Here is an 11,831-nt window from a genome sequence, read left to right as displayed (position 1 = left end):
TTTCCTTTATACACTTTTTAACAAGCCTGCACCAGAAGATTTCTGCCAGCACCTACAGGGCATGTTTCCGTAGTGTAGTGGTTATCACGTTCGCCTCACACGCGAAAGGTCCCCAGTTCGAAACTGGGCGGAAACTGTGGATGGTCTTTGCTAAAAAATTTTGAGTGGTTTTCTGTTGAGCAGGTCAGAACACTTGCAGGGCGATTTGCGGTGTAAATTCTATAGAAAAAGGACTAAAACAAAACAAATGACCATTGAAGTTTCCTGTAGAGTAATAAAAAATGTTTAGTCTGCCAACAAAAATAGCAGCTTTTTGAGTGGGCAGTCTATCGTTTCAGTCGCTTTTGAACAAGCGTACGCTAAAAGAGGTCGGACTGTCTCCCAAGTTAAGTTTCCGTAGTGTAGTGGTTATCACGTTCGCTTTACACGCGAAAGGTCCTCAGTTCGAAACTGGGCGGAAACAAGTAAAGGGGTTTTTAATATACGTGCTGAAATTCGAAACAAAGTTTTTGGACTATTGAAATTAGGTGAGGGCAATTGTACCAAAGAGCTGTAGGCAGACTGCCATTCCGAATGAGCTCTTATCTGTTGTTTGTGGAATTTAAACAGCTTGTCACAATGCTTGCAGGAAAGATTATGGGATGGAGCCATTTTCAAAAAAGCACATGTCTTACATAAGGAGGTTTCTGTAGTGTAGTGGTCATCACGTTCGCCTAACACGCGAAAGGTCCTCGGTTCGAAACCGAGCAGAAACAGCAATCGGCTTTTGGCAGAAAATTTAAACTGTTTGCCACAACAGGAGGGCTCAGCTCACTTTTCCTTTATACACTTTTTAACAAGCCTGCACCAGAAGATTTCTGCCTGCACCTACAGGGCATGTTTCCGTAGTGTAGTGGTTATCACGTTCGCCTCACACGCGAAAGGTCCCCAGTTCGAAACTGGGCGGAAACTGTGGATGGTCTTTGCTAACATTTTTTGAGTGGTTTTCTGTTGAGCAGGTCAGAACACTTGCAGGGCGATTTGCGGTGTAAATTCTTTAGAAAAGGACTAAAACAAAACAAATGACCATTGAAGTTTCCTGAAGAGTAATAAAAAATGTTTAGTCTGCCAACAAAAATAGCAGCTTTTTGCCATTTTAAGGACAGTGGGCAGTCTATCGTTTCAGTCGCTTTTGAACAAGCGTACGCTAAAAGAGGTCGGACTGTCTTCCAAGTTAATTTTCCGTAGTGTAGCGGTTATCACGTTGCCCACACTTGCAGGGCGATTTGCGGTGTAAATTCTTTAGAAAAGGACTAAAACAAAACAAATGACCATTGAAGTTTCCTGAAGAGTAATAAAAAATGTTTAGTCTGCCAACAAAAATAGCAGCTTTTTGCCATTTTAAGGACAGTGGGCAGTCTATCGTTTCAGTCGCTTTTGAACAAGCGTACGCTAAAAGAGGTCGGACTGTCTTCCAAGTTAATTTTCCGTAGTGTAGCGGTTATCACGTTCGCCTCACACGCGAAAGGTCCTCAGTTCGAAACTGGGCGGAAACAAGTAAAGGGGTTTTTAATATACGTGCTGAAATTCGCAACAAAGTTTTTGGACTATTGAAATTAGGTGAGGGCAATTGTACCAAAGAGCTGTAGGCAGACTTCCATTCCGAATGAGCTCTTATCTGTTGTTTGTGGAATTTAAACAGCTTGTCACAATGCTTGCAGGAAAGATTATGGGATGGAGCCATTTTCGAAAAAGCACATGTCTTACATAAGGAGGTTTCTGTAGTGTAGTGGTCATCACGTTCGCCTAACACGCGAAAGGTCCTCGGTTCGAAACCGAGCAGAAACAGCAATTGGCTTTTCGCAGAAAATTTTAACTGTTTGCCACAACAGGAGGGCTCAGCTCACTTTTCCTTTATACACTTTTTAACAAGCCTGCACCAGAAGATTTCTGCCTGCACCTACAGGGCATGTTTCCGTAGTGTAGTGGTTATCACGTTCGCCTCACACGCGAAAGGTCCCCAGTTCGAAACTGGGCGGAAACTGTGGATGGTCTTTGTTAAAAATTTTTGAGTGGTTTTCTGTTGAGCAGGTCAGAACACTTGCAGGGCGATTTGCGGTGTAAATTCTATAGAAAAAGGACTAAAACAAAACAAATGACCATTGAAGTTTCCTGTAGAGTAATAAAAAATGTTTAGTCTGCCAACAAAAATAGCAGCTTTTTGAGTGGGCAGTCTATCGTTTCAGTCGCTTTTGAACAAGCGTACGCTAAAAGAGGTCGGACTGTCTCCCAAGTTAAGTTTCCGTAGTGTAGTGGTTATCACGTTCGCTTTACACGCGAAAGGTCCTCAGTTCGAAACTGGGCGGAAACAAGTAAAGGGGTTTTTAATATACGTGCTGAAATTCGAAACAAAGTTTTTGGACTATTGAAATTAGGTGAGGGCAATTGTACCAAAGAGCTGTAGGCAGACTGCCATTCCGAATGAGCTCTTATCTGTTGTTTGTGGAATTTAAACAGCTTGTCACAATGCTTGCAGGAAAGATTATGGGATGGAGCCATTTTCGAAAAAGCACATGTCGAACATAAGGAGGTTTCTGTAGTGTAGTGGTGATCACGTTCGCCTAACACGCGAAAGGTCCTCGGTTCGAAACCGAGCAGAAACAGCAATTGGCTTTTGGCAGAAAATTTAAACTGTTTGCCACAACAGGACGGCTCAGCTCACTTTTCCTTTATACACTTTTTAACAAGCCTGCACCAGAAGATTTCTGCCTGCACCTACAGGGCATGTTTCCGTAGTGTAGTGGTTATCACGTTCGCCTCACACGCGAAAGGTCCCCAGTTCGAAACTGGGCGGAAACTGTGGATGGTCTTTGCTAACATTTTTTGAGTGGTTTTCTGTTGAGCAGGTCAGAACACTTGCAGGGCGATTTGCGGTGTAAATTCTTTAGAAAAGGACTAAAACAAAACAAATGACCATTGAAGTTTCCTGAAGAGTAATAAAAAATGTTTAGTCTGCCAACAAAAATAGCAGCTTTTTGCCATTTTAAGGACAGTGGGCAGTCTATCGTTTCAGTCGCTTTTGAACAAGCGTACGCTAAAAGAGGTCGGACTGTCTTCCAAGTTAATTTTCCGTAGTGTAGCGGTTATCACGTTCGCCTCACACGCGAAAGGTCCTCAGTTCGAAACTGGGCGGAAACAAGTAAAGGGGTTTTTAATATACGTGCTGAAATTCGCAACAAAGTTTTTGGACTATTGAAATTAGGTGAGGGCAATTGTACCAAAGAGCTGTAGGCAGACTTCCATTCCGAATGAGCTCTTATCTGTTGTTTGTGGAATTTAAACAGCTTGTCACAATGCTTGCAGGAAAGATTATGGGATGGTGCCATTTTCGAAAAAGCACATGTCTTACATAAGGAGGTTTCTGTAGTGTAGTGGTGATCACGTTCGCCTAACACGCGAAAGGTCCTCGGTTCGAAACCGAGCAGAAACAGCAATTGGCTTTTGGCAGAAAATTTAAACTGTTTGCCACAACAGGAGGGCTCAGCTCACTTTTCCTTTATACACTTTTTAACAAGCCTGGACCAGAAGATTTCTGCCTGCACTTACAGGGCATGTTTCCGTAGTGTAGTGGTTATCACGTTCGCCTCACACGCGAAAGGTCCCCAGTTCGAAACTGGGCGGAAACTGTGGATGGTCTTTGCTAACATTTTTTGAGTGGTTTTCTGTTGAGCAGGTCAGAACACTTGCAGGGCGATTTGCGGTGTAAATTCTTTAGAAAAGGACTAAAACAAAACAAATGACCATTGAAGTTTCCTGTAGAGGAATAAAAAATGTTTAGTCTGCCAACAAAAATAGCAGCTTTTTGCCATTTTAAGGACAGTGGGCAGTCTATCGTTTCAGTCGCTTTTGAACAAGCGTACGCTAAAAGAGGTCGGACTGTCTTCCAAGTTAAGTTTCCGTAGTGTAGTGGTTATCACGTTCGCTTTACACGTCAAAGGTCCTCAGTTCGAAACTGGGCGGAAACAAGTAAAGGGGTTTTTAATATACGTGCTGAAATTCGCAACAAAGTTTTTGGACTATTGAAATTAGGTGAGGGCAATTGTACCAAAGAGCTGTAGGCAGACTGCCATTCCGAATGAGCTCTTATCTGTTGTTTGTGGAATTTAAACAGCTTGTCACAATGCTTGCAGGAAAGATTATGGGATGGAGCCATTTTCGAAAAAGCACATGTCTTACATAAGGAGGTTTCTGTAGTGTAGTGGTCATCACGTTCGCCTAACACGCGAAAGGTCCTCGGTTCGAAACCGAGCAGAAACAGCAATTGGCTTTTGGCAGAAAATTTAAACTGTTTGCCACAACAGGAGGGCTCAGCTCACTTTTCCTTTATACACTTTTTAACAAGCCTGCACCAGAAGATTTCTGCCTGCACTTACAGGGCATGTTTCCGTAGTGTAGTGGTTATCACGTTCGCATCACACGCGAAAGGTCCCCAGTTCGAAACTGGGCGGAAACTGTGGATGGTCTTTGCTAACATTTTTTGAGTGGTTTTCTGTTGAGCAGGTCAGAACACTTGCAGGGCGATTTGCGGTGTAAATTCTTTAGAAAAGGACTAAAACAAAACAAATGACCATTGAAGTTTCCTGAAGAGTAATAAAAAATGTTTAGTCTGCCAACAAAAATAGCAGCTTTTTGCCATTTTAAGGACAGTGGGCAGTCTATCGTTTCAGTCGCTTTTGAACAAGCATACGCTAAAAGAGGTCGTACTGTCTTCCAAGTTAAGTTTCCGTAGTGTAGTGGTTATCACGTTTGCTTTACACGCGAAAGGTCCTCAGTTCGAAACTGGGCGGAAACAAGTAAAGGGGTTTTTAATATACGTGCTGAAATTCGCAACAAAGTTTTTGGACTATTGAAATTAGGTGAGGGCAATTGTACCAAAGAGCTGTAGGCAGACTGCCATTCCGAATGAGCTCTTATCTGTTGTTTGTGGAATTTAAACAGCTTGTCACAATGCTTGCAGGAAAGATTATGGGATGGAGCCATTTTCGAAAAAGCACATGTCTTACATAAGGAGGTTTCTGTAGTGTAGTGGTGATCACGTTCGCCTAACACGCGAAAGGTCCTCGGTTCGAAACCGAGCAGAAACAGCAATCGGCTTTTGGCAGAAAATTTAAACTGTTTGCCACAACAGGAGGGCTCAGCTCACTTTTCCTTTATACACTTTTTAACAAGCCTGCACCAGAAGATTTCTGCCTGCACTTACAGGGCATGTTTCCGTAGTGTAGTGGTTATCACGTTCGCCTCACACGCGAAAGGTCCCCAGTTCGAAACTGGGCGGAAACTGTGGATGGTCTTTGCTAACATGTTTTGAGTGGTTTTCTGTTAAGCAGGTCAGAACACTTGCAGGGCGATTTCCGGTGTAAATTCTTTAGAAAACGACTAAAACAAAACAAATGACCATTGAAGTTTCCTGTAGAGTAATAAAAAATGTTTAGTCTGCCAACAAAAATAGCAGCTTTTTGCCATTTTAAGGACAGTGGGCAGTCTATCGTTTCAGTCGCTTTTGAACAAGCGTACGCTAAAAGAGGTCGGACTGTCTCTCAAGTTAATTTTCCGTAGTGTAGTGGTTATCACGTTCGCCTCACACGCGGAAGGTCCCCAGTTCGAAACTGGGCGGAAACTGTGGATGGTCTTTGCTAACATTTTTTGAGTGGTTTTCTGTTGAGCAGGTCAGAACACTTGCAGGGCGATTTGCGGTGTAAATTCTTTAGAAAAGGACTAAAACAAAACAAATGACCATTGAAGTTTCCTGTAGAGGAATAAAAAATGTTTAGTCTGCCAACAAAAATAGCAGCTTTTTGCCATTTTAAGGACAGTGGGCAGTCTATCGTTTCAGTCGCTTTTGAACAAGCGTACGCTAAAAGAGGTCGGACTGTCTTCCAAGTTAAGTTTCCGTAGTGTAGTGGTTATCACGTTCGCTTTACACGCCAAAGGTCCTCAGTTTGAAACTGGGCGAAAACAAGTAAAGGGGTTTTTAATATACGTGTTGAAATTCGCAACAAAGTTTTTAGACTATTGAAATTAGGTGAGGGCAATTGTACCAAAGAGCTGTAGGCAGACTGCCATTCCGAATGAGCTCTTATCTGTTGTTTGTGGAATTTAAACAGCTTGTCACAATGCTTGCAGGAAAGATTATGGGATGGAGCCATTTTCGAAAAAGCACATGTCTTACATAAGGAGGTTTCTGTAGTGTAGTGGTCATCACGTTCGCCTAACACGCGAAAGGTCCTCGGTTCGAAACCGAGCAGAAACAGCAATTGGCTTTTCGCAGAAAATTTTAACTGTTTGCCACAACAGGAGGGCTCAGCTCACTTTTCCTTTATACACTTTTTAACAAGCCTGCACCAGAAGATTTCTGCCTGCACCTACAGGGCATGTTTCCGTAGTGTAGTGGTTATCACGTTCGCCTCACACGCGAAAGGTCCCCAGTTCGAAACTGGGCGGAAACTGTGGATGGTCTTTGCTAAAAAAATTTTGAGTGGTTTTCTGTTGAGCAGGTCAGAACACTTGCAGGGCGATTTGCGGTGTAAATTCTATAGAAAAAGGACTAAAACAAAACAAATGACCATTGAAGTTTCCTGTAGAGTAATAAAAAATGTTTAGTCTGCCAACAAAAATAGCAGCTTTTTGAGTGGGCAGTCTATCGTTTCAGTCGCTTTTGAACAAGCGTACGCTAAATGAGGTCGGACTGTCTCCCAAGTTAAGTTTCCGTAGTGTAGTGGTTATCACGTTCGCTTTACACGTCAAAGGTCCTCAGTTCGAAACTGGGCGGAAACAAGTAAAGGGGTTTTTAATATACGTGCTGAAATTCGCAACAAAGTTTTTGGACTATTGAAATTAGGTGAGGGCAATTGTACCAAAGAGCTGTAGGCAGACTGCCATTCCGAATGAGCTCTTATCTGTTGTTTGTGGAATTTAAACAGCTTGTCACAATGCTTGCAGGAAAGATTATGGGATGGAGCCATTTTCGAAAAAGCACATGTCTTACATAAGGAGGTTTCTGTAGTGTAGTGGTCATCACGTTCGCCTAACACGCGAAAGGTCCTCGGTTCGAAACCGAGCAGAAACAGCAATTGGCTTTTGGCAGAAAATTTAAACTGTTTGCCACAACAGGAGGGCTCAGCTCACTTTTCCTTTATACACTTTTTAACAAGCCTGCACCAGAAGATTTCTGCCTGCACTTACAGGGCATGTTTCCGTAGTGTAGTGGTTATCACGTTCGCCTCACACGCGAAAGGTCCCCAGTTCGAAACTGGGCGGAAACTGTGGATGGTCTTTGCTAACATTTTTTGAGTGGTTTTCTGTTGAGCAGGTCAGAACACTTGCAGGGCGATTTGCGGTGTAAATTCTTTAGAAAAGGACTAAAACAAAACAAATGACCATTGAAGTTTCCTGAAGAGTAATAAAAAATGTTTAGTCTGCCAACAAAAATAGCAGCTTTTTGCCATTTTAAGGACAGTGGGCAGTCTATCGTTTCAGTCGCTTTTGAACAAGCGTACGCTAAAAGAGGTCGTACTGTCTTCCAAGTTAAGTTTCCGTAGTGTAGTGGTTATCACGTTTGCTTTACACGCGAAAGGTCCTCAGTTCGAAACTGGGCGGAAACAAGTAAAGGGGTTTTTAACATACGTGCTGAAATTCGCAACAAAGTTTTTGGACTATTGAAATTAGGTGAGGGCAATTGTACCAAAGAGCTGTAGGCAGACTGCCATTCCGAATGAGCTCTTATCTGTTGTTTGTGGAATTTAAACAGCTTGTCACAATGCTTGCAGGAAAGATTATGGGATGGAGCCATTTTCGAAAAAGCACATGTCTTACATAAGGAGGTTTCTGTAGTGTAGTGGTCATCACGTTCGCCTAACACGCGAAAGGTCCTCGGTTCGAAACCGAGCAGAAACAGCAATTGGCTTTTGGCAGAAAATTTAAACTGTTTGCCACAACAGGAGGGCTCAGCTCACTTTTCCTTTATACACTTTTTAACAAGCCTGCACCAGAAGATTTCTGCCTGCACTTACAGGGCATGTTTCCGTAGTGTAGTGGTTATCACGTTCGCCTCACACGCGGAAGGTCCCCAGTTCGAAACTGGGCGGAAACTGTGGATGGTCTTTGCTAACATTTTTTGAGTGGTTTTCTGTTGAGCAGGTCAGAACACTTGCAGGGCGATTTGCGGTGTAAATTCTTTAGAAAAGGACTAAAACAAAACAAATGACCATTGAAGTTTCCTGTAGAGGAATAAAAAATGTTTAGTCTGCCAACAAAAATAGCAGCTTTTTGCCATTTTAAGGACAGTGGGCAGTCTATAGTTTCAGTCGCTTTTGAACAAGCGTACGCTAAAAGAGGTCGGACTGTCTTCCAAGTTAAGTTTCCGTAGTGTAGTGGTTATCACGTTTGCTTTACACGCCAAAGGTCCTCAGTTTGAAACTGGGCGAAAACAAGTAAAGGGGTTTTTAATATACGTGCTGAAATTCGCAACAAAGTTTTTGGACTATTGAAATTAGGTGAGGGCAATTGTACCAAAGAGCTGTAGGCAGACTGCCATTCCGAATGAGCTCTTATCTGTTGTTTGTGGAATTTAAACAGCTTGTCACAATGCTTGCAGGAAAGATTATGGGATGGAGCCATTTTCGAAAAAGCACATGTCTTACATAAGGAGGTTTCTGTAGTGTAGTGGTCATCACGTTCGCCTAACACGCGAAAGGTCCTCGGTTCGAAACCGAGCAGAAACAGCAATTGGCTTTTCGCAGAAAATTTTAACTGTTTGCCACAACAGGAGGGCTCAGCTCACTTTTCCTTTATACACTTTTTAACAAGCCTGCACCAGAAGATTTCTGCCTGCACCTACAGGGCATGTTTCCGTAGTGTAGTGGTTATCACGTTCGCCTCACACGCGAAAGGTCCCCAGTTCGAAACTGGGCGGAAACTGTGGATGGTCTTTGCTAAAAAATTTTGAGTGGTTTTCTGTTGAGCAGGTCAGAACACTTGCAGGGCGATTTGCGGTGTAAATTCTATAGAAAAAGGACTAAAACAAAACAAATGACCATTGAAGTTTCCTGTAGAGTAATAAAAAATGTTTAGTCTGCCAACAAAAATAGCAGCTTTTTGCCATTTTAAGGACAGTGGGCAGTCTATCGTTTCAGTCGCTTTTGAACAAGCGTACGCTAAATGAGGTCGGACTGTCTCCCAAGTTAAGTTTCCGTAGTGTAGTGGTTATCACGTTCGCTTTACACGCGAAAGGTCCTCAGTTCGAAACTGGGCGGAAACAAGTAAAGGGGTTTTTAATATACGTGCTGAAATTCGAAACAAAGTTTTTGGACTATTGAAATTAGGTGAGGGCAATTGTACCAAAGAGCTGTAGGCAGACTGCCATTCCGAATGAGCTCTTATCTGTTGTTTGTGGAATTTAAACAGCTTGTCACAATGCTTGCAGGAAAGATTATGGGATGGAGCCATTTTCAAAAAAGCACATGTCTTACATAAGGAGGTTTCTGTAGTGTAGTGGTCATCACGTTCGCCTAACAAGCGAATGGTCCTCGGTTCGAAACAGAGCAGAAACAGCAATTGGCTTTTCGCAGAAAATTTAAACTGTTTGCCACAACAGGAGGGCTCAGCTCACTTTTCCTTTATACACTTTTTAACAAGCCTGCACCAGAAGATTTCTGCCTGCACCTACAGGGCATGTTTCCGTAGTGTAGTGGTTATCACGTTCGCCTCACACGCGAAAGGTCCCCAGTTCGAAACTGGGCGGAAACTGTGGATGGTCTTTGCTAACATTTTTTGAGTGGTTTTCTGTTGAGCAGGTCAGAACACTTGCAGGGCGATTTGCGGTGTAAATTCTTTAGAAAAGGACTAAAACAAAACAAATGACCATTGAAGTTTCCTGTAGAGGAATAAAAAATGTTTAGTCTGCCAACAAAAATAGCAGCTTTTTGCCATTTTAAGGACAGTGGGCAGTCTATCGTTTCAGTCGCTTTTGAACAAGCGTACGCTAAAAGAGGTCGGACTGTCTTCCAAGTTAAGTTTCCGTAGTGTAGTGGTTATCACGTTCGCTTTACACGTCAAAGGTCCTCAGTTCGAAACTGGGCGGAAACAAGTAAAGGGGTTTTTAATATACGTGCTGAAATTCGCAACAAAGTTTTTGGACTATTGAAATTAGGTGAGGGCAATTGTACCAAAGAGCTGTAGGCAGACTGCCATTCCGAATGAGCTCTTATCTGTTGTTTGTGGAATTTAAACAGCTTGTCACAATGCTTGCAGGAAAGATTATGGGATGGAGCCATTTTCGAAAAAGCACATGTCTTACATAAGGAGGTTTCTGTAGTGTAGTGGTCATCACGTTCGCCTAACACGCGAAAGGTCCTCGGTTCGAAACCGAGCAGAAACAGCAATTGGCTTTTGGCAGAAAATTTAAACTGTTTGCCACAACAGGAGGGCTCAGCTCACTTTTCCTTTATACACTTTTTAACAAGCCTGCACCAGAAGATTTCTGCCTGCACTTACAGGGCATGTTTCCGTAGTGTAGTGGTTATCACGTTCGCCTCACACGCGAAAGGTCCCCAGTTCGAAACTGGGCGGAAACTGTGGATGGTCTTTGCTAACATTTTTTGAGTGGTTTTCTGTTGAGCAGGTCAGAACACTTGCAGGGCGATTTGCGGTGTAAATTCTTTAGAAAAGGACTAAAACAAAACAAATGACCATTGAAGTTTCCTGAAGAGTAATAAAAAATGTTTAGTCTGCCAACAAAAATAGCAGCTTTTTGCCATTTTAAGGACAGTGGGCAGTCTATCGTTTCAGTCGCTTTTGAACAAGCGTACGCTAAAAGAGGTCGTACTGTCTTCCAAGTTAAGTTTCCGTAGTGTAGTGGTTATCACGTTTGCTTTACACGCGAAAGGTCCTCAGTTCGAAACTGGGCGGAAACAAGTAAAGGGGTTTTTAATATACGTGCTGAAATTCGCAACAAAGTTTTTGGACTATTGAAATTAGGTGAGGGCAATTGTACCAAAGAGCTGTAGGCAGACTGCCATTCCGAATGAGCTCTTATCTGTTGTTTGTGGAATTTAAACAGCTTGTCACAATGCTTGCAGGAAAGATTATGGGATGGAGCCATTTTCGAAAAAGCACATGTCTTACATAAGGAGGTTTCTGTAGTGTAGTGGTCATCACGTTCGCCTAACACGCGAAAGGTCCTCGGTTCGAAACCGAGCAGAAACAGCAATTGGCTTTTGGCAGAAAATTTAAACTGTTTGCCACAACAGGAGGGCTCAGCTCACTTTTCCTTTATACACTTTTTAACAAGCCTGCACCAGAAGATTTCTGCCTGCACTTACAGGGCATGTTTCCGTAGTGTAGTGGTTATCACGTTCGCCTCACACGCGAAAGGTCCCCAGTTCGAAACTGGGCGGAAACTGTGGATGGTCTTTGCTAACATTTTTTGAGTGGTTTTCTGTTGAGCAGGTCAGAACACTTGCAGGGCGATTTGCGGTGTAAATTCTTTAGAAAAGGACTAAAACAAAACAAATGACCATTGAAGTTTCCTGTAGAGTAATAAAAAATGTTTAGTCTGCCAACAAAAATAGCAGCTTTTTGCCATTTTAAGGACAGTGGGCAGTCTATCGTTTCAGTCGCTTTTGAACAAGCATACGCTAAAAGAGGTCGTACTGTCTTCCAAGTTAAGTTTCCGTAGTGTAGTGGTTATCACGTTTGCTTTACACGCGAAAGGTCCTCAGTTCGAAACTGGGCGGAAACAAGTAAAGGGGTTTTTAATATACGTGCTGAAATTCGCAACAAAGTTTTTGGACTAT

The 11,831-nt window shown here is 42.7% G+C and overlaps 4 non-coding genes across 4 annotated transcripts; all 4 read left to right on the top strand.

Moving 5' to 3' along the window:
* Positions 1-390: 390 nt before the first annotated feature.
* trnav-uac (transfer RNA valine (anticodon UAC)) lies at positions 391-463 on the top strand. Its single transcript has one exon. It is a non-coding gene; the product is annotated as a tRNA-Val (tRNA).
* Positions 464-2,277: 1,814 nt separating this feature from the next.
* Positions 2,278-2,350, top strand: trnav-uac (transfer RNA valine (anticodon UAC)). Its single transcript has one exon. It is a non-coding gene; the product is annotated as a tRNA-Val (tRNA).
* Positions 2,351-9,222: 6,872 nt separating this feature from the next.
* Positions 9,223-9,295, top strand: trnav-uac (transfer RNA valine (anticodon UAC)). The gene has a single exon. It is a non-coding gene; the product is annotated as a tRNA-Val (tRNA).
* A 2,408-nt stretch (positions 9,296-11,703) lies between these two features.
* trnav-uac (transfer RNA valine (anticodon UAC)) lies at positions 11,704-11,776 on the top strand. The gene has a single exon. It is a non-coding gene; the product is annotated as a tRNA-Val (tRNA).
* Positions 11,777-11,831: the final 55 nt, after the last annotated feature.

This window comes from Pimephales promelas, chromosome 3, assembly GCF_988280905.1.
Source record: "Pimephales promelas chromosome 3, fPimPro1.hap1.1, whole genome shotgun sequence".
Lineage (NCBI taxonomy): Eukaryota > Metazoa > Chordata > Actinopteri > Cypriniformes > Leuciscidae > Pimephales > Pimephales promelas.
Note: the sequence above shows the minus strand (reverse complement) of the source record. Positions and strands in the feature narration are given on the sequence as shown.